The sequence below is a fragment of the Alligator mississippiensis genome, chromosome 4, assembly GCF_030867095.1.
Source record: "Alligator mississippiensis isolate rAllMis1 chromosome 4, rAllMis1, whole genome shotgun sequence".
Classification (NCBI taxonomy): domain Eukaryota; kingdom Metazoa; phylum Chordata; order Crocodylia; family Alligatoridae; genus Alligator; species Alligator mississippiensis.
In genome coordinates, this window is record NC_081827.1 from 114,011,649 (window position 1) to 114,038,370 (window position 26,722).

General features: G+C 48.0%; 1 protein-coding gene and 1 long non-coding RNA gene across 2 annotated transcripts in view; both read right to left on the minus strand.

Moving 5' to 3' along the window:
* Positions 1–11,680, minus strand: part of RESF1 (retroelement silencing factor 1) — a 46,675-nt gene extending 34,995 nt beyond the window's left edge. The window contains exon 1 of the mRNA XM_006270003.4: positions 11,576–11,680. The gene's annotated coding sequence lies outside the window, so the exon portion shown is untranslated. The remainder of the gene's footprint in view (positions 1–11,575) is intronic.
* Positions 11,681–15,626: 3,946 nt separating this feature from the next.
* The window catches only part of LOC109283616 (uncharacterized), a 62,052-nt gene continuing 50,956 nt past the window's right edge, over positions 15,627–26,722 (minus strand). The window contains exon 3 of the long non-coding RNA XR_002090858.2: positions 15,627–24,750. This is a non-coding gene — a long non-coding RNA (uncharacterized LOC109283616). The remainder of the gene's footprint in view (positions 24,751–26,722) is intronic.

Genomic DNA, 26,722 nt, shown 5'->3' on the forward strand with positions numbered 1-26,722 from the left:
AACCAAGGCATATAAATATGGAAAGAACTAGTGTTCGTTGCAGCTCCCCAGTTTGTTGGAGCTGGCCTGAAGCTGTCTCCATTTTGAATAAAGCTGTTGATAAGCAATGTGTGCAGGTGATGCGTGATGGTATTGATCTGTTGTCTCCCTAGTCGCTGGGCGTTGCACAAAGTCGGGGTCTAATAACTTGTATATTGTGTGGGGTGCGCGTGGGTGTCTGGGGATATGGGGCAGGTGGGTATGGGAGTCATGGGGTACAGACTGGCCAGCGGGTGGGCAGGCAAGCGGGGAAAGAGACAGTAGAGGTGGTGGGGGGCAGGGGGAGTGGAAGTGAGCAGGTGTGCAGGAGTGCAGGGCCTATGGGGCCTAGAGTAGGGCAGTAGGAGCATGAGGTGTCGGTTGGCAGGGGTCTATGGCAGGGGTTCCCAACCCTTTTATACTTTGGACCTGCAAACTGTATAATTTACAGATTTAAATTTAATTTTTTTTTGGGGGGGGGTAGGGTTGCAAGGATTGGATGGGATTGGGGAACCTGGGGACCTTGCAGGGAGGCGGCTGTGCAGGCAGTGGCCCAGGGAGATCCAGTTGAGGCTGCCCAGAAAAAAGGGGCTCTGCTGCCTTTCCTAGGAGCAAGCAGCAGAGCCTCCCCCTCCTCTGCCCCAGGCATTTCCCTGCCCACATCCCCCTGCTCCCATCTGCAGGTAGGGATGGAGGGTCCTGCCCAGTCTGGCGCGGGCAGCACCTTACCAGGCTCAGCCATAGCGGCGGGAGCGGGACGGGGCACACAGAGCCAAGCTGCCCCCCTCCAGAACCACCCTACCACCCACACGTAACTACCGGCAGCGGAAGCTGCAGCTCCCACGCGGCTGCTGCACGCCTCCTCGTTCCCAGCCCTGCCTGCCCCAGCCCCACAACACAGGCGGGGATGACTGCAAGCAGCCACAACTCCGTGCTCCTCGCACTCACCCATCTAGTCAAAAAGCATCAGCAACAGGGAACAAGCTGCAGCTCAGTGCAGGGGAAAAGTGGCCCCCTCCAGTGCTCCCGATGGCAGGTGCCCAGAGCCCACGTGGAGCTGTTCTGCCTCTCCTCCGTTTCCCCGCCACCTGTGGGGCAGCAGTGGCAATGGAGAGCGGGGACGGGCAACCCCACAAGGGCTCCATGCAGATGCCACAGGAGTGCTGCACACAGGCAGCATGAGGGGAGGAGTCACTTTTCCCCCATGCTCGGCTACAGTTTGTTCCTCGCTGCCGCTGCCAGCCTGGGCCCCATGCCGGCTCCAGGCCGTGGCGCAGCAGCAGCAAGAGCAGGGCACAAACTGCTGCTGGGGCAGATGAAAATGCCCCCCTCCTCATCACTGCTAGGCAGTGTTTGCTGGGGGAGCCCACTCTGCGCCAGGCTCCGATGCATCTCTTTCGCTGCTGGCTCTATGCTGCCCAGTGCGGCTGCTCCACACAGCCACTGCTGCCGCACTGGACAGCACAGAGCCAGTGGCAAAGCAGCTGCAGCAGAGCCGGCTCTGGCAGACTCCCCAGCAGCTGGGGAGGAAGGGGGGGCGCTTTCCCCCTGTGCTCAGCAGCAGTTTGTTCATCACCACCACTGCCAGCCTGGGACCCGCAATGGCTCCAGGCTCGCCTGATGGGCTGAGTGGCAGTGACAGTGGGCATGAACTGCTGCTGGGGTGGAGGAAAAGTGGTTTCTCCCCCTCCCACTGTCGGTGCTCCCTGTGGCAGCCACTTGGAGCCACGCGGGGCTTCCTGTGCCTGCTCTCCATTGCCACCACTTCCTCATGAGCAGTGGGGACATGGCGGAGAGGCAAAACAGCCCTGCGTGGGCTCTGGGTGGCTGCTGCAGGGAATGCCAGCACCGAAGGGGGGTGGGGGGAGGGCTAGATGGAGTTCTATGGAGCCAGCTCCCCTCTCTCCCTGCTGGCGCAGTGCAGCCCAGCTCCATAGACCCCTGCCAGCCTGCGCCCCATGCTCCTGCTGCCCTGCTCTGGGCCCTGCCCAGAACGCCAGCATGGGCCATGCACTCCTATACGCCCGCTCGCTTCCATTCCCCTTGCTGCCATTTTCCCCACCTTCCTGCCTGCCCCCGCCCCTTACCTGAATTCCCCACTTGGGGCAGGAAGGCACGAACAGCCCCATGGTCCCAGGCCAGAAGCCCCTGCTAAGCCAAGGCTTCCAGCTGGGAGGCAGGCCCTGCTATTGCAGGAGCCTGCCGGGGCTTCCCCTGGGTCCTATTGCCCCTGGATGCTGGCATCTTTGACAGACAGCTGGGGCAGATAAATATTTTCTAAAGTTTTTAGAGGCCCTGCGGGCCATATTTTGCCCAGCCCTGGGGTAGACTCTTGGTCCAAGGATCAGTGTTGAGGATCTTCAAAACAGGCTACCCATGAACCAAAGCTGGCTTCCCAACTGTATACCTGTTTCATTTACTTAACTCCATTTCTTATCTTAATAGAACATTTTTTCCTGTGGTCATTTATTTCACACATTTCTATAGCAACCTTATACCTTACTTAACAGCTATTTCTCATATGGTTTGCCTTGCTTTAGAGGGTTTCTATTTGCCTAATACCATTGTTGTTTTTCCGTTTTTAACCAATATTTTAGTATTCTTAATTTGTCCTGACTAAGCAAAAAGTGCATTTCACATACACAACTCCCATTGCTGGGCAAGCTACTTGTGTCAAGAGGCTTTTATTTTAGACTTACAAAAGGAAGGTGTTAGGGTAACAGTAAGGATTTTGGGGAGCACTGAGTGTGCAGCTGAATGAAGGCTTTTTCTTGTGACTCTGCAAAAGCTGCTGGTCACACGGCTGGATGATATATTAAAAGTAACTAACTTTGCTAATGCTTAAGTAAGTGGATTCCCAACAAAAGGATAGGGTGCATAGTGCATGATGTGTTGTGTAAAAATAGGATATGGACCAACGGCTATCATTAGGGGAGAAAGCAGAAGTACAGCCTTGGAGATGGTGCTGAAGTCAGCAAGAAACCAGAAAGAACCAGCCAAAAACCACAATTGACTGGGAGAAAATGGTCAAAGTCTTATGCTCTTAGCAGAGAGGCATGTAAATTAATAAAATGCATAAGCAATACCATGCTAAGGAAGCAAACAGAGGCAGAGCTTGAGATGGGAGGAGAAATGGGTGGAACCAAAGGAGGGACATAGGCGGGGTAAGTGTTACTAAGTATGAACCAAGGTGTATAAAATGTGGAAAGAACTATTGTTCAGGGCAGGCCCCTGGTTCACGGGCTGTGCGTCTGTGAGGAACCTTTGTCCGAAGCCATCTCCATTCTGAATAAAGCTGTTGCGAGCAATGCGTGCTGGTGTTTGCTCCCTGCTTGCTCTGGCTAACAAGTAACAGGATCCACAAGCAATTGGACTGTCGTCTCCCTAGTTGTTGGGCGCCACATGGAGTTGGGGTCTAACAGAGGGGGAGGACTAGTACCTATAGCGGACACTAGTGCAGTGCACCCACTTCTAGACTCCCTACCACCTGCCACAAGGAAGGTGCAAGTGGCTGAAGTGGGGTCTACAGAGCCTAGCTATAGGTACTGTCCCTCTCCCCCTGTCACCGATTAATCATTTAACCATTGTAAATGATTAATCATTTAACCAAGTTAAAATGGAGGGTTTTTTTTAATCAGTACTTACATCCCTATCCTATACTTTGGAGCAAAAGCTATAGGCACCAAGCAACTCCATGTTCTGTTGTTAAGCTCTGCTAGTTTGCATGCGATCTCAATACTGGGTAGCCTCAGTTTTCCACTCACTGGTGAACAATATGAACAAGCTCTTTTATTTAAAACAGTAAAGGAAGTAGGTTTCTGGTTTTTAACAAAGTCAGCTTATTAGTATCTTTTTGTCAGTAGCCTTGTACATTCTTGCCTTAAGTCTCAAATACTAAGTGTTAGCATCTGTCTCGCTCAAAATGCATAATTTAGATTGTGAATCTTGCAATACTGTTGAGACAAAAGGCTAAAACTTCTCGCAATTACAGTTAACATGTTCCCCCACTAACAGAGATGTTTTCCTATACGAATTGCACAGGCGAACTGCTGCACCTCCCAAACAAGAGGAACTACACAACTGATCTGAGCATTTTTTTAATTCATGAAACATGTTGGAAAATAAACTAAAAATGGAAGTACAAAAACTAAAAAGAAAACAACCTGGTAACCTCCCAAATCTCTTCCTCATAATCCCCAATCCACCTAGGGCAGGGGCAGGCAAAATATGGCCCACAGGCCAGATCCAGCCCAACAGGCCATTCTATCTGGCCCACGGGGCCTCTAAAAAAATTAAAAAACTAATTATCTGACCCTGGCTGTCTGTCAAATATCACAAGGCACCAGCAGCAGCAGGACCCAGGAGGAGCTGGTGGCAGGAGCCAGCAGCCACAGGGGCAAGACCTGCCTGGCCCTACCCCACCCACCCCCAGCATCAAATTGAAGTTAATTTTGCTGTTATATAATCACATGTATTCACTTTTATATAACCATGTATCCTTTTACATAATCCAAATTTGGGTAAAGAGATTCAGCTTGAGCAGGGTGGTATGAGGGCTTGGCCTGAACTGAGGTTCCATTTTTGTTTAAGCTGAAACTCCATTTTAGTTTTATATTACTTAGCTTAAACATGACAGCCATTTTGTTGTTTTTCTTTTTGTACTCTAAATATAGTATGTATGAGACATGGTATACTTGAGGAAAGGGTAATGAAAGAAGTATGGTATATAGGAAAACATGATAAGACAGTTACCTCTTCTGGTTCAGATGACCAAGGGGTGTAGTGACCTTTTGTGGTTCAATGGCTGAAAATTACAGACCCCAGAGTAAGAAGCACCCGCCCATCACAACATGGGATTGCGGCCTAGGGGCTGTTCCCTGCCTCCCTCCGCCCAAGAGTGCAACTCAGCTAAGAACACTGGGGGGAAAGGAGGACCACTGGCAATCACCCCAGTCCTTGGGGTTGGTTGGCTCCTGCCATGTCCTGCGGTCCCAGTGATGTAGCTGGGAACCACAGGGTGCCAGAGTGGCCAGAGAGCAGGCAAGGGGATGGTGAGAAGCGGCAGCAGCGGGCAGGAAAGTGGGGAAATGGCAGTGGCAGCAGGTGGGAGAGGCGAGTGCTAGCAAGTGGGCAGGAGCACAGCGACAGCTGGGCAGGAGCATGGGGTTCATGCCAGTTCCCTACGGCCAGGGCCAGTGGAGGCCCAGGGCAGGAAGGCAGGAGCGCAGGGCCTGGGCTGGCAGGGACTCTATAGAGCCAGGCCAGCTCCCCCCTCTCCCTGCTGGTACAGTCCATGGAGCCCCTCTGGACTGCACCAGCAGGGAGAGGGGGGAGGGGAGCTGGCCTGGCTCTATAGAGTCCCTGGCAGCCCAGGCCCTGCACTCCTGCTGCCCCGCTTTGGGCCCCTGCTGGTCTTGGCCCCAGGGCACCAGCACAGACCCCATGCTCCAACCTGCCCGCCAGCTCACTGCCACTTGCCCCCCTGCCTACCACTGCCACCACCATTTCCTTGCTTTCCCAGCCACCGCTTCTCCCCATCACCCCCACCTGACCCACTGGCTACTACAGTACCATGTGGTTCCTGGCTGCATCGCTGGACCACAGGACTGTGGTGGCCAGAACCAGAGGGGTTACTATCATGAGTAATAAATATGCTCTTGGAGACATCCAGGCAATTGTTTAGCAGTTAAGATTAGCTAACGCAAAGCTTGCAAGTTTGCAACCTGCAAGTGGAATTTGTCCATCACAATTTAACCAAAGTGTTGAATCTAACTGTTTGCACTGATCATGGGTCCCCAAAATAAGCAAACTACAACATTAGTTGATCTAACAGGTTTTTTAAAGGTTGGCCGTAACAAGATCTGACCACCTAATATAATTAGCACATTCCTAGGAATCCAAAGAATAAAAAAAACAAGGGTTCAGCTTGGGCAGAGTAATGCTAATTTCAAACCTCAAAGTAATGTGGTGTAATTTGCTTATTGGGTGATCCCGAATTCAGGCGGTAACCTTTCATGATAATTTCTAACACCTTTTGATCCCATAGGGCAAGAGCTATAGTTCCAACTTCTGGATAGCAGGGTTTTTAACCTCTCTTCTTGCTGCATCGACACTGCCCCAGGAAACAGGAAGCAGAAGCCAGAGGAAGAGGGAGCCCAGAGACACAAGCAGCAGGAACAACGAGGAAGAAACCAGGCAGGAGCCCAGGGGCTGCATGTTATTAACCCCTTATAGGCTGGATGGAGTTGTCCACCAGCTGGACAGCCCTGGTTTGGATAGAGCTGAGGAGCCCTCTTTTAATTGCAGTCTTATGGAGTCCAACTCTCTGAAGGAGCTGGAACAACATACAAAAAGCTAGACCAACGATTCCCAATCTGTGGTACGAGTACCACCAGTGCTACACAGACAACCTCTCAGTGGTATGCGTTAACAGATTTATTATAATTACTTGACATGGCAAAAATTTGCTGGTGGTACATAAGGTTTTATCATTTTAAATTGGTGGTGTGCTGAAGGGGAATAAAATGGAGTTGAATTGCCATTATGTGTAAGCGAGCAGATCACATACCCAGCTTAGGCTATGGGGAAGTCAAAAGGATATGACCCAAAACCGCTAGGCTAGCGCAAACTGGAACAATCCTGTCCTAGTCCAGTAAAAACAAAAGCTTAGTGTAGAAGTAGCCACAGATTTGCCTGCTGAGTCAGCCCAGAATCGGAAGTGACCCTGTGGTTACATGCCAGAAGAAACCAGAAAAACTAACACTGCTATACTAAAAATAAGTAGAAACATGAGCATTACTATCAAAGTCATGGCAAATCCTGATTGGTGTATGCTGTTGCTGTGTTTATGATGTCATATTTTCTACATAAACTCACCTCACCTATTGTACGGGGTCAGACCTCTTCACAATTCTCCAGTTGTGTATGAGTCTGTCCAGAATACATTCTCTAATAAACCAAGTTCTTTTTTTAACTTTGATTAGTCTGTTCATCTGAGCCTTCGCCCAATGAACCAGGGACAAGTTTTGCCCAACAGTGCAATCTGTCCAAGTTTGGGAACCGCTGAGCTAGATAATGATGGTCTACCAGTACAACATATCTCAGTAGCAGACCTACTTCAGGTGCTGGAGGACACTGACCAAAGCCTGTGGTGGCCTAATTTTTGTTGTTGTGACCTATTCTTCCCAAAGTAATCAGGTCTAGGTATTCACTAGTTTTCCCCTGAGGTGCAGCTCCTCAGTCTTATTTCAATAAATCAGTTTCCAAGCTTTCATTACTCCACCTTGGAACATCTCCCTTCTGGGTATTCAGACAAAAGAGTTACAGAGTTGTAGTGAGAAACATGCAACTTGCTCTGATATTCAAATTAGTTCATCTTTAGTAATTTGCAAAAGCTGCATTTCAAGACAGCAATTAAAAAAAAAAAAAAAGTGGTTCTGCATACCACAGAAATTCTGGATCCAGTCTTCCTAAACTACCTCATCCTTTCCACAAAAATGCCAGTCACTTGACCACTTTACAGAAAATTAGCATAATCTTACCTAGGGCCCAAGATTTATGAACTACTCAATATAAAAACTGTATTATAGCCAGACATTTTTAGCAACTCTAGCAACAAAGGTCTATCATTCAACATTGTTCAACAAAATTTAAATTGGTCAGTTTCACCATCACTAGCTTCTCTGCTAAAAAGATTATATTCTTGCCAACAAAGCATTTGCACATAACCTAGACCAGGAAGGTTACCAAGTCACACTGTTTATCCTTTCAAATCTACATTTTGATATTAAAAAGACCCCCTTTATCAAATGAAACCCAGATAAAATGCAGAATGCTTACACAGACCGCCACTAAGCAGCTTTAGGCCTATCATAGCTTAGAGGAAACTGACATTGATCAGTTAGTTTACCAGTCAGAACTATAAAGACCACAGCCACAGTCAGTCAGCAATAAAATTTCTATGTTGCTAACCATTGGTTTGTTGTAGTAGACACAGCAATTGAAACTGAGTCAACTCAGCATAGTTTCATGTGTTATAAATAAACACAGTATAAATACACCTCTACAGAATTCAGCTGTAAAAGCAGAACCAAAAAAATACCACAGTATTAGATATTATAATCACACAAAAAGCAGGTATTAATTTGGCAACCTTAAAAGTGCTAAAGTACAGCATGAGTAAGTCAGGCACAGCAGATACAAAGAAAATAAAAAAGACTGTGCGAAATGAAACTTCCGGTACTCTGCAAGTTTAAATGCCACACAAAAAGTTCTACTTCTTGTAAAACTAAATGTCTTGACATACAGTATTTATCTCAATCTAAAATGACTTTGAATTTAAGATGACCACCTCCCACCAGTAATTAAATTCTATATGTGGAAAATTATAAACGTGTTATAATTTTCTATGGACAGAATGGAGGGTCATCTTAAATCTGTCAAGTCCTAACAGGATGGAAAGCCATGGCAATGGAGCAAACAGCAAGGAAAGCAGTGGTTGGAGAGGGAGGGGAGTTATGGAGTAAGGATCACATTCTTGTCTGTTGTTTTCTGCCCCCCATGCCACTAATCCTGTGGTGCCTGGTCCCCTAACACCACAGTGCCTGTACCCCCTGGAGCCTGCTCCCCCCACAGCCACTACATGGCAGCTCCAGCTCCCCAGATAGGCAGGGGAGAAGGCAGCAGCAGCTCTAGTCCTAGCCTTGGCCCAGCAGCAGCAGTAACATGCAGTGTGGCCTCCTTCACAGCATGCGGCCCTTGTGTGCACCCCCTCAAGGCACTCTGGCCCTGGCCCAGCAGCAGCAGTGGCATGCAGTTGTGGTCTCCTTCACAGCATGCAGCCCCTCTCTCCTGGCGTGCAGCTTCTCAAGGTACTCTGGCCCTAGGCTTGGCCCTGGCCCTGGCGCAGCAGCAGTGGCAGCAGCTCCTGCTCTGGACATGGCCCAGTGCAGGCAGCGCAGTCACCACTGCCAGCTTCAGGCTAATATTTATTTGTTTTTTGGCTGAGGAAGAATAATACAGCAGTTCTTCCCTTGCTAAGCACTCTGAAAGATCAAAAAAGGTCAGAACATTTTTAACACTGTGGATTCCTATTTGAAATTTCTGTGTTTATCTTGCAAATCATATTTGCACATCTAGCAATGCTAACATTACATGGCACCCCACAGCACCCCGGTAAAGGACCTCACTACACCCTGGTTGAGAATCACTGGTTTACTGGTATAGCAGAATAGGAGTGTAAGTGTGTTCCTTCCTCTTCTTCCTGCCTCCTTTGTATACTGGCAAAAATCCATATTATATCATGCTTTTGTCAGTACAGCTTATTCTATTTAGAGTGCTGGCATCAGCTATATCAGCAAGGAAAAAACAAAAACTACTTGTCAATGTACACTACAGCTCCACTGTCAGTGTCTGCTAGTATTGCTATACCAGCAAACTCTTTCTAGTATGGGGGGAAAAAGCTGCATCTATTTTCCCTTTCCTCCATTCCTCTCCACATACTTCAGGTCTACCTCTGCCTTTCACAACACTGAAACAGGCAGTGGCTTTAGGTTCCTCTGGAAAGGAACAGCAGCTCCTTAACATGCAGGAGGCTACTTAAATTGATTTGATAGAAGTGGATCAGTGACAAATTTGGGTAGAAGACAGGGTGCCACCAAACAAAGTACACATACACAAAAACACATGGAAGCCACAAAAATCTCAGTTAAACAAGAAACTTTGAAAAACCAAATTTAAATCTGAAATTGCAGAACAAGAAGTCATCGATGTTCTCAGCAGGGACCTCTTACCCTATTTCGAAGACAAGCTGTTAATACCAGTGTCCCTCCAGGTGTTAAGTGCCCTGTTTGTGTGAGGGGTGTAGGTTGTAGCTGTGTTGGTCTAAAGACATAGGCAGACCAGGTTCTTTGGGTAGAACTGTTCATAGTGCCCTTCTTCAGGTACTTGTGCCAAAAGTTTTCAAGGAACTTTGTTCTAACTACTCAGCTTGTCTAATAAAAGGTATCACATCTACTCAAAGAACCTTCCCTGTTTGTCTCAACTGCCTCTCATACATATAATTCTTTCTTTCTGCCAGTCCTTGCATAGTATTTGACAAACTATGGTGTTGCCTGTGGAACATCATGCCACTCTGAAACAATCAGTGATTAAGATATTCAGCCTCTCTCCTTGACAAAATTGTAGAAGCCATTTTAAATTACTGAGTTGTTTTCCTGAATTTCCATTTAATTCATTAAAATTCAAAGGCATCTTCACATCTATCTCAATGAATGAACAAATCCCCTGCAGTAAATGAAGTTGTAAAACCTCTTGAACCAATGAGTTGTAGAGACTGCTTCTGCTCTCATTACTTGCTTTTCCATTTTTCTATTTATTCACCTTTTATGCAAAAACAAGTATGTATATAGCCAAAGTATTTGCTACTGGAAAGACGCTAATAACTGCTGGGTCATCCACATCATACAAAAGAATTCCCTCCAAAAAATAATTTTGTGTAATTAATACAAAAAGCTATTTGTAGTGTGCATCTGATTTGCTTCAGAAGTAACAGCGATCCAATGCAAGAGCATGATAAAATAAATGGGTTCAGTTAAATTGTTTCAGGAAGCATTTAGAGTAATCTTTGCTTGTTTGAGTACATTTAAATTTAAGTGGATGGCTTGTTCAGTTACTCAGCCATGACTACTACAACTAGCCTAGCTACCAATCAGCTCCCCTCTCACTGACAAAAAACAGTAAGTTTTGAAACAAAAACTTTCTTTTAAATACATCCGAGTAAATCAGTGCAAAGATTGTGGCCACTTCAACTCAAGCAGGTGACGCCAGACCAGGTAATGACTGCCCTCTCAGTCTCTATTGTGATAAGTCTGTGCTTCTTCCCCCTCTCCCTTCCCCACTCAATCTCCATTGTACTCGGATGCAAATTGGGTCGCCAGCAGTCGGGATGAGCCATCTCCAGAGACTAGTTAAGAGTGCAAAAGCTTGCCGTGACCTCAGGGCCCCAGAAAGGGTGAAGCTGAGCTGGGCCAACACCGCCATCCGCAGGCACCCGACACCTCCAAGCATTCCCGAGCCGCAACCCAAGCCCTAGGCACCTTCACTGCTAAAATCAAGCACGGCAGGAAGCACCTGGATGCCTGGCGGAGCACGGGCGGGCGGGAGAGGGAGTCGCTCTGCCCCCCCACACTCCCCGCTGGAGCTCTGCCCAGTCCAACCGCGGAGCTGCACTGGGGGCTTTGGGGCAAAACCCAAAAAGCCCAGCTCTCCCCCCCCCGCCCCGGGCCCGCGAAGAGCCCAGTGCGCTGGACGCAGAGGGCAAAAGCCAGAGCGAGCCGCAGGCTACCAGACCCCGCGCCCGCCGCAGCAACGCGCTTCCTTCCTTCGCCTCCCCCGGCATCCGGCGGCCCCGCTCCCACCGACAAAGGCCCCGCCCGCGCAGAGGCCGCCCAAGGAGCCCCCGGGGCTGCCCGGGACCTGCTGGGAACTGCAGCGGCACTTTTAGTGCTAGGGGGGGCACGCGGGCGGGTAACGGCCGCCGAGCCGAGCCGGACCCTACCTGAGGCTGCTGCTGGGGTCCTGGGGCGGCGCGAGAGAGGCGGCGGCGTCAGCACCCCGTGCAGCTGCAGCGGCCCCGCGGACGGAGCGCATCACTTCCACCGCTCCCCGCCCCGCCGGCGGAATGGGCCCGCCCAGGGGGATGGAGCCTCAGGTCGAGGGGCTCCCGCCGGGTCCTAGCCCCGGTGCAGGGTGTCTGCGGGCTTTGCCGCGGTTTCCACCCCCTGCTCGCTCCAGCTTGTCACCAGCTCCTCTCCTGGAGCCTTGTGACGGCCAGAGCCGGAGGAATTAATAAGCAATAAATGCCTGCTTTTTGGAAGCATTTGGTATTTTGCCTAACAGGTAATATAGCTAATATAAAGCTTGTAAATTCGTAACCCGCAAATGTAACTTGTCTGTGGTAAGTTTAACCAAAATGATAAAACTAACTGTTCCTATAATCGTGGAACTGACTGGGCCCCAAAGGCGAAGCTGTAGCTGCAAGATTAGCTGACCTAATGGTTTTTGCTCAGGGTTCAGCCTTGACGATAAAAACTGGATCCAAGCGCCTGGCACAACCAACACAATCCTGGAAAGCACATCCCAAGACACTAACTGCTGAAGCTTCCTTAGCCTGACGAAGGGTTTTTGAACCCGAAAGCTTGCTTAATAACTATTCTCCAACCATTTGGGTTGGTCTTGTGGTAAAAATATGTTATAATCTAGTCACCATGATTTTGCAATAACGTTTGTGTAACAGCTGTGTGGTAAAAATGTCTCATGATCCCTTGTGCAAGCTGCACAAGGCCTCACGGCTGAGTTATGGGCTGCTCTTTCTCTTTTTCTTCCTACAGTAGATAAACCGTGTCATAATAAAGAACAGTCCGGATAATGCTTACTTTGTGATAAGACTCAAGGCTTCCTGTTAAAACACAAAGATTAATGCTTGCCCTGCACATAAATTTTATAACCATCATCCTTGTCCAATGCCCTAAAGTTACACCAAGATACAAGGTTACTAAAAGACATTAATTTTGCCGCAGTTCTGTCTTAGAACTACGAATGTACTAAGCTTTGCAAAGAAGTATAACCAATCACGTATCGCCATGCTGAAACCCTATGTTTATGTAAGCTATAAAAGTGGAACCTCGAGCACGACTAGGGGTCGACTCTGCTTTGAGCGACTCAGCTCCTTTGTCGATCTGTTTGCGCAAACAGTAAACTCAAGATGGACCCAGCCTGACTGTGTGTGTGACTCTCTCCTTGAGGTGAATTGGAAAAAGCCTCCAGGGGCATGAAACTAGCAGTTTGTACAACAGTCTAATAAAAGATATCAAATTCACCCAAGGAACCTTGTCTGCCTATGTCCCAAGAAAGCATATTCAGAGAAACCTAAAAGGGTTGGGCTTAGATGGAGTAATGTCAATTTCAAACCTAAAGGTGCTGCATTGTAATTTGCTTATTGGATAAACCCGAGACTAGGTAGTAACCTTTTATGATCATTTTTAACACCTTTCAATCCCATAGTGTAACAACTATAGGGCAAGATTGAGAGTGGCTCTAAAACCAACAGATTAGCATAAGACTAGGTATAAAAAGCGCGTGCCTCAGGTAACCAGCAGGAAGGAGGAAATGGATGTCGTGCCTGTAAGGGGTCGAGTGGTATAACTTATTTTAAGATAGACACTATCTGTTGTTATTATTTACTATTAGCTCTTTAATACTGCATTATCTGCTTAACTATCTGTTGTTATTATTTACTATTAGCTCTTTAATACTGAATTATCTGCTTATCGCATTTATCTTTCTGTTAACTGTTGTGTGTGTAAGTTATAATAAATTTGCCTTTGCTTCACTCCCAACTTTGCCTCCTCAATCCAAAACTAAACTGAACAGCCCAGTTGGCCTGCGATAGAATTTATACACTCATGGTGCCTAGCTGGTCTGTGACAAGTATCCACCCTGCAAAGCAGCCTCTTCCCCTACCGGCCGTTTCCCTAGAGGCACGCTCGTCTCCCAGTTGCAACCTGTAGTCCCAACTGAGTTCCCACAGGAGGAAAAGTTGCTTCCCACTGTTTTGCACTGAAACCTGAGCCCTGCCAGCAAGATAGAAACCCCCGGGGGAGGGAGGGGGAACGACCCAGGGGTGTGATAAAGGACAATGGCTGCGGGCCCTGACTCAGTTTCCCCGCTCCCTACTGAACAGGCCCAACCATCATTCTCTAAGAGGAAGGGGCGAGAAAAACTTCTGCCCTTGCCTCAAACCCTGGGGACAGAGGCTGAGGGGCTTAGGGCCTGGCCGTAGGGTTGCCGAGTCGCCAGGAATGGGATTTAAATCTCCAGGAGACTGCTGAGTCACTAGGGAGATAAATGATCACATTAAATATTTAATCCAATTGATGCAGTAGTCCTGTGGTTTTGAAAAACATAACAGTCATGTGCATTTGCCGTCCTGAGGTAATGACTCATTAATGTCATTATGTCATGTAATAAAACTGCCTGGAATAGATTCAAACAGAGTTGACAACCCTACCTGGCTACCTGGCAGTGAGTGTGGTAGGGGAAATACCCTGACCGAGACAACAATGCAATTAAAATGGTACTGTGTAGCGCATGAACGACCTGTGCTGGGGGCGGCACAGCAGCACTGGCGGCAGTGGGAGAATGGCAGCGGTAAGCAGGGAGCTCCCGCAGATGCCGTCGGCACCGACCAGCGGCAACTCACCTCTTGCAGATGTCACCGGTGGTGTCGACAGGGGTGGGGGGTGGCGAACAGTGAACCTTTTCCTAGGGTGTATACTGCCATGCTCAGGGGATGCGCGCATGTACCCCCTGTGCATCACCAATGGTGTAGTGGAAGGTTGCGCCCTTGTTTGCTTGTGGACAGGGCTCCCTATGAGAGCTTCATAGTTCACTTCCCACTGGTCAGCTTCCAGTGGGAGGATCTTGGCTGCACGCAAACTTTATGGAAATGGGAGACTCCTCTCTAGCTTGCTCCTGCGGCCATACCATTGAGGGCAAGCGAAACTCAGGGGCATCTGAACCGCCAGTCTCTGGGCTCGGGCCTGCACATAGGATGACTGCAAAAGGATTTGAAAATATCTGAAGACCCAGGCGGGGGTGGAGGATACTTGCCAGTAGCAGGGCCATGTATGTTTCTTGGATGATTCACGTGGATTTGGAATTGATTTGGCTGATTTGACTTTGGACATGAAAATTTTTCCTTAAAAAAACCAAAACAAACAAAAAAACCTGGTAGTGAGTGTGCTTGTGTAGTCTCTGCTGCATGGACCGGCTCTTGTTCATACTACCTGGTGGATAACATCCCAATAAACCAGTGTCTAGTTTGGAGGAAAGTACTTTGGTTTCTCTTATACTTCTCCAGATAAAATAAAAGCCCCCAGAGCAGGGGTGGGCAATTATTTCAGGCAGAGGGCTGGTTACTGAGTTTTGGCAAGCATTGAGGGCTGCACAACAGGCAGCTAGGGGCAGATAAATATTAATTTTCTGAATTTTTTAGGGGCCCCGCAGGCTGGATAGAATGGCCTGGCAGGCCACATCTGGCCTGCAGGCCACATTCTGCCCACCCCTACCCCCGAGGCTTCCTGGGTGTAATGCTCTCACCCAGGAAGTCCAAGCAGGATCCTCTGCGTACAACCCTGTGACCTGGTGGTGGGGCTGCGCACTGTAATCTGGACCCTGACTGATTACTTTGGAGCCTAGTTTTAGCTTTTTGAGAAAGATACAGGCATGAAAAGACATAAAAAATTAAGGCATAAAAAATCCTATTGGGTAGCAACAAAAAAGTGAAATGATGCCTTCTTATCAAGGAATAATAAGAGGAAGTGACAAAAGTATAATTATGGTGGTATCACTGCACCCCCAACTTTACAACTAAATCGATCTGTTGAACAGCAATTCAAATGAGGGTGTTAATCCTCCTAGAGATCAGCCCAGTGAAAGAATGGTGGGTGCCTCAACTCTCATTAGGTCATCATTAGCTTACAGCTCAGCTCTATCCTAATGCAACATATAATGCAACATAATTAATTAGTAAATGACTGACAGACACCTGAAGGAGTAAGAATAATTATATTAAAGAACAACAATAATCCAATACTAGTACAATACAAACAACAATAATACAACAATCAATACTTATTCAAGAGAGGGTGCTTGAGAGCATAAGCAGACTCCAGTATTGCCAATAGGGTGGCCATCATAGAGGACAGTCTGGTTGTCCTCTGTCCAAAAGAAAACTAGAGGACGTAAAGGCATCGGGTTTTATATGAATAGAGGATAGAGTAGCAGAAAACCGGAACATCCTGTATGATTGCCACCCTAATTGCCAATCTCACCATGTCAAAAATCATAAGACAACCTCTTAAAAACCAAGAGATTTGAAATGTAAATCATGAGATGCTATGTTTTGAAGTATGCGTATATGTGCCGGGGGGGAGGGGGTGTTATTTGTGAAGGTGTGGGAGGCTGTGTGTGTGTTGCGGGGGTGGGGAGGTCCTCACACACCCTGGCAGAATGTAGGGTACTGTGGGTCAGGAGTAAGGGGCAGCCGCAGGGCTGGGAGGGTTGTGGCTTGGGTGTGAGGGGCAGAGACACACACACACACACACACACACACACACACAGAGCACACAAATGGAGGGGAAGGGGCTGGAGGAAGAAGAAAGGGGCAGAGGCAGGGCTGCCCACTGTGGGCTAGGGCTCTTTGTGATGTGCTGCCCTTGCCCTGGGAGCTGTGAAATGCTAGTTTACCTCCTGCTGCCTGCTGGGCGGGCAGGGGACGCGCACCACGGCCAGCACCTGACTCCTGGGGCAACATAGTAGGCAGCAGGAGGCACAGCTCCAGGGGCAAAGGGAGCAGGGTGCAGAGAGCCCCAGCCCACAGTGGACAGCCCACCTCTGCCCCGTGCACAAATCCAGGGTGTACATGCCCCCATGCCTCCCCCAGGGGTGCACACTATGGCAGGGAACCACACCCCTGCCCTCTGTGCCTCTGAACAAGCTGTCCACAGGATGCAGAGAGCCCCAGGGCCCCATTTACCCCAGTCCCTGCTCCTTTTCCTGGGAGCCTTGCGCTGGGCCTGCCCAGCAGGCAGCAGGAGGTACACACGGCATCACGCAGCTCCCAGGGCAAAGGCGGCAGGATGCAGAGCCCAAGCGTACAGCACAGGCAGCCTGCCTCTGCCCCACACAGATCCAGGGGCCACATGCCCCCCGTATCTCTCCCAGTGGTGTGCGCTGCAGCAAGGAGCTGTGCCCCCACCACTCTGGACGAGCTGCCCACCAGCACAACCCACCCCAGCCCCAGGGCCCCATTCACCCTAGCTCCTCCCCACTCCCTCCCTCACCGTGGGGGCCTCAATATGCCCCACCAGCCCCTTCCCCTCCACAGACTTACCAGTTGGGCACTCTCTACACGTGCTAGAAGGAAAACATCCAAGATTTGAAGGTTGTATCCCAAGATTATGAGTTATAGAGTTCATTTGATTTAGAAGTTGGGAGTCTCGCGATTCTTTCATGAGAGTTGGCATTACTGAGACCCTCATGTGCAGGCAGCAATCACTGCAGCAGCACCACTCACATACAGATCCACTCTACTGTCACACCACAGAGATCTCCATTCCCTAGTCCTTCACCCTGCAAACCCATACATACACAAAGAGGTTTTGGTCCCCTGGACCCTCACTCTGCATACCCACAATTCCCTGCCACTGGACCATGCCAGCTATTGGCTACTCTGGGCCCTCTAGTCTCAGGTGCTCCAGGCACACTCCAGATACCCACACACAATAACCCTGGCTTCTCCTCCAGGCACTCATTCATGCAGGGAACACAGGTTCTCTAGATCTGTTACCTTTTATACCCATACTCCACTGACACCTATCAGTCATCCAGACAGCCAATCAAATATCTGTGCACATGACATTCATGCCCTTTCACATGGCACTCTCTTATGCACACAGCATTCAGCTGTCAATCACTCAGGTAAACGCATGTTTCCTGCCCAAACCAGGTTACTTAACTTGAACCAGCTGGGCATGCTCAGGTGTAAAACTTTGTCATTACATCAAGACAGTTCAAAAGTTCACAAACCCTGGAACTTTCTTCCCTTCCGATCCACTGAGCACGGACAAACACTAGCTAGGCCAGGGGATGCTCTAGTTTATAGCCAACAGATCAAAATTGTGAACCCTGCACCGTGTCTGGACACCCAAGAGCCAAGTTAAAAAAACAAAACGAAACAAAAAAACCCTCTGCTATCTTTAGTCTAGTCCTAAGATTACACGCAGTTTTAGGAATGCAGCTGCTGTGACCCACACAATCACAATGCCAAGTTAGAATTAATGCAAGTTTGTATCTAGGAAGGATGCCTGTTGGCTTCGTAGAGCTGGACATGTAGAACCTGAAAACAAAAAGAACGCAAAGCAAAAGCGCACTGCCCAAAACCAAAAGAAAGGGTTGTAGATACAATGCAGTGCAAAAAAAATTACCCGACCTTAAAATAAAGGAGTTGGAGGGCATTAGTGTTCTGGCCACAACTCCATTACTGGTAGACTGCCCCCAGTTTGCTTGGACTGAGATCATGTAGCAAAACCCCCAGTTTTTCTTTTTACTTTTTTTTTAAATACATTCCCTCCCTTCCCCAACTATTTCTGAATTTTTCTCTCCCTCTCTATTCCCTATAGATAAGCATGAGTAAGCTAAGACATAGGATTAAGCGCAGGCTCAGGGGTGAAAGTGCAGGCTCAGGGGTGATTATCAGGGGTGACCATCAGTATCTGGGGGAATGTTTGTTCACCAGAGCGCCCCAAGGGATGACGAGGTCAAACGGTTACAAACTACTGCAACACTGTTTCAGGCTGGACATAAGGAAGAATTTCTTTACTGTCCAAGCCCCCAAGATCTGGAATAGCCTGCCATCCGAGGTGGTTCAAGCACCTACATTGAATACCTTCAAGAGTAAATTGGATGCTTATCTTGCTGGGATCCTATGACCCCAGCTGACTTCCTACCCTTTGGGCGGGGAGCTGGACTCGATGATCTTCCGAGGTCCTTTCCAGCCCTAATGTCTATGAAATCTATGAAATACATGGATAAGCTTTAGCATTTTTGTAACAAGTTTTTTTTTCTTCTCTCTCTCCTTTGGTCCACTGTTTTATATTGTATAATTATTATGTTTTACTGATTTTTACTGGTTTTTTTTTAATTGATACTATATGATTTAGACCTACGTGTGTAAGTTAGCATAAGTAATGTCAAGTAATGTCAGATTTCCATTTTGAATGTCAAGCCTCCATCTTGTGTCCTCTGCCCGGTTGTAACCTATGTCTCATGTCTAACCAGTCTCATGTAAATTGGTTCCTGAATGAATGAGGGTGCTTGAGATACAATGGTAGCAGGCCTCTACTGAATAATCAACTCAACGACTGGACCATTGCCTTCCATTGACTCACCCAGGGACCATGGACCCAGCATTTGAAAGACAAAGACCCTACAAAAATCAGCCCAACCCACTGTTGCAACACAGATACCTGGAACTGCATGTCCTTCCCTGGAGTGCACATGCTCAGTATACCAGGGCTGACCTTTGTCTGGGCATGACCCTGTCACTAGGGTAATAGAAGGTCTGCACCTATAAAAAGGGGTAGTGAAGACAGACCCAGTGGGATGTCCTCTCCATCTGGACCAGCACCACGCCACACCACCTATCCACCCAGAGACCCTGCCAGCAACCCCCTCTGGACAACACCTTGCTGGAGAAGATCCTGACTGGCCATTGAGGATCAACTCACAGCCCAGGATAGGTAGCTATCACCCACCTTTCTTACCCAAGCAAAGGACCTGGACTCTGTCCCTACACACCTTGGCTTCAATCCCTCCACCAAGCCTTTTTCTCTCCTGCTACCATTGTGTGGGTGTGTATGTGAGTGCTTGTGTGTGTAGGAACCAATAATTTTGTGGAGCTGTGTAGTGTGTTTCTGTTTAATAAGCCTGTTATTTTGAAACCCTGAGTTGGGTTTTTGTCTTATTGACCTCCTAGCCCTCCTCTTTGATTTCCCAGCCATCTCTCAGCTTTCTGCCTCTCTGTTTCCTGGCTGTCTCCTCCTTGCCACCACTTATCTGCCCCCCTGATCTCCCAGCTTTCTTCTTCTCCTCAGTTTCCAGGCTCTCACGCCCTCTCCTCCTTACCACCAGGCTTTTTCCCTTGCTTCCATCCCAGCACCTGGTGGCCCCGAGTAACCCTGAGGCACATTAACCGTAAGTAACCCTAAGTCCCAGTGACCTTAAGTAACCCTGGGGCCTTGCTTCCACCCCAGCACCTGGTGGCCCCGAGTAACCCTGAGGCACATTAACCATAAGTAACCCCAAGTCCCAGTGACCTTGAGTAACCCTGGGGCCACATGACCTTAAGTAACCACAGCTCCCTCCAGCCTGCTGGTTCTAATCCTGGCCCCAGAAGCTTTCACTCCTGGCACTTTCACTCTCTTATTTTTCCCTCTCTCATCTTAACCCCCATTCATCTCACTCCTTCCCCTCCTTCTGGAAATCTTTGACCCTTGATTCCCCCTCCCAGAGTCACCAAGCACTCTAGGTACCCCAAGTACACCAAGCACACACATACATACCACACCACCCAAGTCAGGAACTTACCTGTGTGTATGTGTAGGTGTGTGGTGTGTGTGTGTGTGAACTGGCATATCTATCTATCTATCTATCTATCTATCTATCTATCTATCTATCATCATGTGCATGATATACGGATTAGTAATCCGTGTATGTGTATTGAGTGTGCAAGTACTGACAATGATTTTTGTCTAACTTTTGGTGTGTATAGTGTGTAGGGGCTTGAATTGGTGATAGGTGTGCATGTGCTTAGACTGGTAATCTTGGATGTGCATGTACCTGAGTTGGTAGTGTGTGTGTGTGCACCTAGTGTGTGCATGCGCCCAGTGTGTGTATGTGCCTAGTAATTTTTGTGTGTGTATATGTGCAATTGTGTCACACCCTTCCATCTAACAGTGCAATTTTGAGATCCTGGGAGTTGGCCTGGCCCTACAGAACAACAATCAGAACACTGAGAATAAACATCTATTAGTTCAAGCTTCTCTGCTTCTAGCCACAAGGGAATCAAAGGAAAATTCCTATTTAAAATGAAATTGTTTGAGTTCCCTTTCTTTTACCTAATATACAGGGAGGAAAATATGCAATCCTTTAGAAAACCCAGAAGATTCAGAATAAGATGGTCTACTCAAAATTTTACCAGCCTTGTACATTCAGCATCTTACGCTGCGACATTAGCCATCAGATTCATAGGGAAGGAGGGCTGCGAGGGACCTCCACAGGTCATCTAGTGATAGTCCAAACCATTCTTTACAAAATCATTGTCTAACCTCTGAGCAAAACAGTCAATCCTGACATAACACAAGACCTAACACCCTAACCTGCCATAGACAAGAACACACAATCCCAGTATGACTTCTGACTTGGGACTGAATACAAAGTTTACTTCCAGAGGCTACATGAGAGGGGATACAGGGGGGGGGGCCCCCTAAGATTGGCCCTCATCAGCTGGGAAGTGGGGGCGCCGAGTGAAGTGCTGGCCGGTGACCCCCGTGAGCTTGGCGCCAGGAGTAGCACCAGCGGCATTTCCGCTTTTGCTGCCGGTGCTTCTAGGGTTGGCAATCGGCTGATGGGGAATCCCCACCCTGGTCAGCCATGGGCTGCTGGTGCCCACCCCAGACTCTGGAGGCACCAGTCACCCATGTTTACTTCTGAACAGTAAACTGACTGTACCTAGCAGTCGCACACTTAATACACTGCTCTGGCACCTCTTAAACTGTATGCAATGTAGCTGAATTTCTCCTTGTCATGGGCATGCTAACTGCATTGTCATTCATGAAGGCAACTTAGCCCACCCAGAACACTGCACAAAAGAAGTTACACTTATTCCTGTTTAGGAGTTTCTGATGGGCGTATGCCTATCATGAATGTATAACAAATTGGCCTATTCAGTAGGAAACATCTATGGCAGGGGAAGGCAACTGCTGGCATGGGTACCAGAGTGGTGCACGCAAAGGCATTTTGCTTGGCATGTACGCCTCAGGGCAGAGTGGAGAAGGGGCCAGGGCTGCACTTCCATAACAAAGATTGGGCCCCTCACAGTTCCTCCACCATCTGCCCTGGCATGCCAACTTCTTACATGTCAAAGTTGTGGGTGTTTTGGCAATCTGCCCACAAGTGTTGCCCACCCCTGATCTATGCTGTACCTGAGGTGCCTAAGACTGATGCTTGCAGCACATTGGAGGGCAGGGACCATACCATGCTGGAACATGGTGTCAGGGGTCCCTCCCTTCCAAAGGGGGAAGGTGAGTGACCCACAAGTCACACGCCAGGGTCAAAGCAACAATTATAACTTTTATTGTGGGTAACAGCAAAATGGTTTAATGGCAGCAACTTAATACAAGGGCTTACAAAACCACTAGTGCGTTGGGCTGGAGGAAAGGCACTCCCCACCCTGTCCTAAGTCATTACCTGACTTGTCTTGGGAACCCCACCCTGTGTCCAGGGTGGTGAGATGGTCTCCTTTATGGGGTTCTTAGCCTTGTCCTTCCCTGAAGTGATTCCTCCAAGGGCCTAGTTTTCATGACTTTTATATTTTTACTCCCGCTTTCTATCTCTTTGGGTTTTTAAACGAAAGTAGCTTCTAGCCTTATTACCTTTTATAGATTAGAGCAAAGCTATTGTTGCATGCTGCAAAGCTGTCATTTCGAAGTTCCTCTTTCCAGAGCCGTTGTGTCAGGCAAGAGCAGTTCCTCTTTCTAATCTTATCCAAAGAACAGCATATGCATTAGGTCATTATCCTGTGGCTCCTAGATTCCACAAGGCTGACCTCCCCTCCGGGATGCCAGCGTAGCCTCCTCCCAGAACACTTTTCGGGATGGGCCTTACAATCCCTCCCTGACTGGTTGCATCTGCGTGTACTCATGCCGATCAAAATTTCGCAGGGTTACATAACCATCAACATAGTCCATCAGGCCCTGCACTCTCCCATATAATCTTCAGGCATAGCAGGTAAGCATACACATAAGGCAGCATAAGATACCAATGCACAGCAACATGATAACTACTGAATGTAGCACAAAGTTCATCAACCCAGTCCAGGTGGGGCTATAACCTAAGAAAATGTCATACCAATGGTGTTCAGACACTGATTTTAACTCGGCAGTTAACTTTAAAAGTTTTTCCTTTTGATGTATTATATGTAGGCTTGCCTGTTTTTCCTTATTCAAAGCAGTAGCAGAACTGCTAATCATCTTTTCTAATTTCCCTAATTTCTGATAGACAGCCTCCCAAGAAGGGCCTAGTGACATTGTCCAATTCACCGGGAAGACCTTGGCTAAACTTAATGAACACAAATAGGTAGGTTGTGCATAAATATGCCCTCCACTTTCTACAGCGGTGGCATTGCAATGGCACTTTCTAACTGGGGCCTGGGAAACATTCCCTTCGTTTCAAGTTACCGGGGTCACTGAAGCAACACATAGACACCCAATGGCATTGTTCACTACTACAGTGGTTTGGTTAAAGATTTCATCTAACACAGTTGCCCACACTATCCTGATGTAGACAACAAGGGTCCATTAGGAAATCTTCATGCTAGCACATCCATTCATGACGGCCCCATTGTTCGCACCCTCTGGGATCTAGGAGCTCTTTTGTATGAGTCACCCATTTAGCAGGGGAACTGGGGGCCCAAACCCTCCCCGTCAACACTATAGGGATTGGGACATATTCATAGAGGGGCCAGGTTTTGGTCTCCACCTCCACCCATCTCACATGAATATATTCTTTCAAGGTCTTGTTAATCCCAGAGGAGATGACCTTCACACAGAGGGTTTTACATTCGGGATACCATTCTGCATAGGAATTGGATATAACTGCTGGATCCCCTGACTTAATCCAAAGTGCCTGTTTTTCATATTGGTGTAATACGAAGGTTTGCATAATTACACAAGATATGGTGGAACCTGTTTCATTGGCTAAGTCTCTCATTCCTTCTAACACTGAATGCATAATGGAATATAGCTGCTTGAGTGGTTGTACGGCCACTGTTAACGTGATTCTCTTGATATTCCACGTTAGCCACAATTTGACCTTTTAATGCTTGGCAGGTGAGTTGTTCCATCCTAGCAAGCTTATTTCGCACTACCTCTATATCCATTTGGTTAAGCACCGCTCTGGCACTTCCCACTGAACCCAGGACGGTTGCTGCATCTCTACAAAATTTCCTATGCAATTCAGAATTTCCAAGCCAGGCCAATAGAATGGGATCTGCCCATTTGCTGCGCCATGGATGTGTCTTGCACCACGGATGTGTCCTGGTAACATTAATTTCCCATTGCAAGACTACAAATTTTTCCAAGAACAGTGAGGGGAATACAACAAAGTTTTCTGGGACCCTAATTCCCCAAACTGTAGGAATCTTTTCTGGGAAGGTGGGACCTACCAAAATCCAGAAGGAGATTTTCACTCCGTTTCGCAACCCTTGTATTTGTCCTGAGTTAAGATGAGGAAATTCTGCCTGTCCACACAAGGCCTCCCATACCTCTGCAGAGATGGGATGCCTTCCTGGCTCACAATCTAATGATTCCACAATATTAGAAAATACAAGCACAAAATGTATTTGAAGTCCATCGCGCATGGCATGATCTTAAGTGCCTTCCACTCCGAGAATTTGGTGCTCCTCAATCTCAGTGATGTATTCGTCATCATTGGCCAATAGAGTCCAATTGGTACCCAGGGCTACAGTCACCTTGTATTGGAACGTAACGTTCTCCTTTGGATCCAATATGTGTACTCCATGGTGGGTAACACCCCACAGCTGTGCTCCCTTCAATCTCATTGTGTTGATCTATACACACCAATGCGCTCCATACAGACTGCTGGTAGTATCCGCCAGCTGCCAGGTTTGGTGGTCACTGGAATTCCAGGCGTGTAACAGAAACACTTCAGACACATACCCTTGGTGAGCCATAGGGGGGCAAGAAGCATTGGGCCATGTAGCCTTAAGAGGCAGCACATGCGAGGTTGATTTCCACCAGCCAGGTAGCTCAAGTGCTCCCCAAGTCCAATTTAGCCCCATCAGCAGCAGCACCCAGGTTTTCATGGTATTTCCTGGAAAACAGCTGTTTGATTAGCAGCGACCCAATATTTACTTGTGGGGGTCCCTACCAACACTGTATTGCCCTGCCCCAAGCCAAGACCAAACCCTCTTCCTCTCTTCTCTGACCTGGTCGGGAAATAAACTTTATTTTCGCTCCTAAAGGGGGTCGGAGGAATCAATTCTTATCTCCTTGTTCCAGACCCAACTCCACCTCCTCCTCCCACTGGAAATGCGGGGGTCGGCCCATCATCTGGGTGAAAGGGCTAGTTCCCCACTCTCCCCCTCGCATTCGCAAGGCCCTTAATACCCAAGGAATTTGCCGGACCCATCCCCTTCCAAAAACCTCTTACACTACTTCCAGTTTCCTCTTTAACTCCTGGTTCAAACGCTCAACCTTTCCCTGGCCTTGTGGATGATAAGGAATGACGAACTGATGTTCTACCCTTGTGGTCTCGCACCATCATCCCACTACCGTGTTTTTAAAATGGGACCCATTATCAGTCTTTAAACAGCGTGGTTTCCCAAAATGGGCCTTTATTTCCTTCAAGGCTCGAACCACCATTTCCCCAGTGGCCTCCGTAGTAAGCCATACTTCTGGCCAGCCTGTGGCTACATCCACAGCTACTAATATATATCTTTTCTCTTCACTCTCTTTTAAGGGCCCTACAAAATCCATTTGCCACTCCTCTCCCGGCTCTAGGGCTCAAATGTCTACCTGCCCCCTCCCTGGGTATGGGGATCGTTGGTGAGTGCTGCAAGCCAGACATTCCTCCAGGGTCTGTCACACCTCCGCCTCCGTAGCCCTCCTGCCAAAGTCTCCTCTGCATCCCTTTTCCCCCTTCATGGGCAAATGCATGGGCTGCCCATGCTGTCTCCAGAGAGTTGATGCGGGAATGGCGTGTCAGCAAGTCTGCCTTGACATTCACAAACGCTTCTGGAGAACCAGCCCCTTGATGTCCAGCCACATGTCGGATGGCGACCCCAATTTGGCCACTCATTTCCCAAATACATTGCCAGATTTCCATTCCGCAAACAGGTCTGCCTTTCAAGTGCCATCCAGCCTTTTGCCAATAAGGGATCCATTCAGTGGCCCCCTTAGCACATACCCAACTATCTGTATACACTCTTATTTCCGTTCAACCCTTATCAATCCTATAAGCAATTGCTTCTTCTACAGCCTTCAATTCTGCTAATTGGGGACTCCCTTGTATTTCACCCCTCCCATATTCTCCCGAGAAGGGGCAGTACCAAGACCATACTGCCATTACACCATCCGCCGCCCCATTGGTAAATAGAGCTTGAGGATCCGCAGGGTCAAAACTTTCTGCGGGGTTTATTGGGCTTATAGCCTCCCTCTTTGCAGGTGTCTCTAACCAAAGAAGTACTGCCCACCCTGATCTATGGTGTGCCTGAGGTGTCTGAGACTGATGCTTGCAGCACATTGGAGGGTAGGGACCATACCGTGCTAGGACAAGGTAAATTACCTATGAAGATGTGGCTAAAATCCAGCTCATGCTTTCTGTACTGATTTTCAAATCTCTAAAGAGAATGAGTCCCAGCCACTTGACATATCTTCTCTCCTCCTACAACATGACCTTCTAAATCAGCTGTATTTTGTAATCCTACTGTTACTGTTGACTAATGGTATCTTATTTTCAAACCACATGTAAAATCATTTTAGTCAGGCTCTCTCATAAGAGTAAACTCATCCATACAATTCTCCAATAGAAACTCTAAACCAGTGATTCTCAAACAGGTTGCCACAGCACCCTGGGGTGTCTTGAGATACTTTCAAGGGTTCTGTGGGGTGCCACATTATGTTAGTACACTTAGGTGTACAAACATCATTCACAAGATAAACCCAGAAGTTTCAAATAGGAATTCAGAGAGTTAAAACTTTCTGATCTCTTGTGGTCTTTCTTTCTGAGTTCTTAGCAACAGAAGAATTGTTCTATTATTTTTCTGAGTCAAAAGAGAATTGAA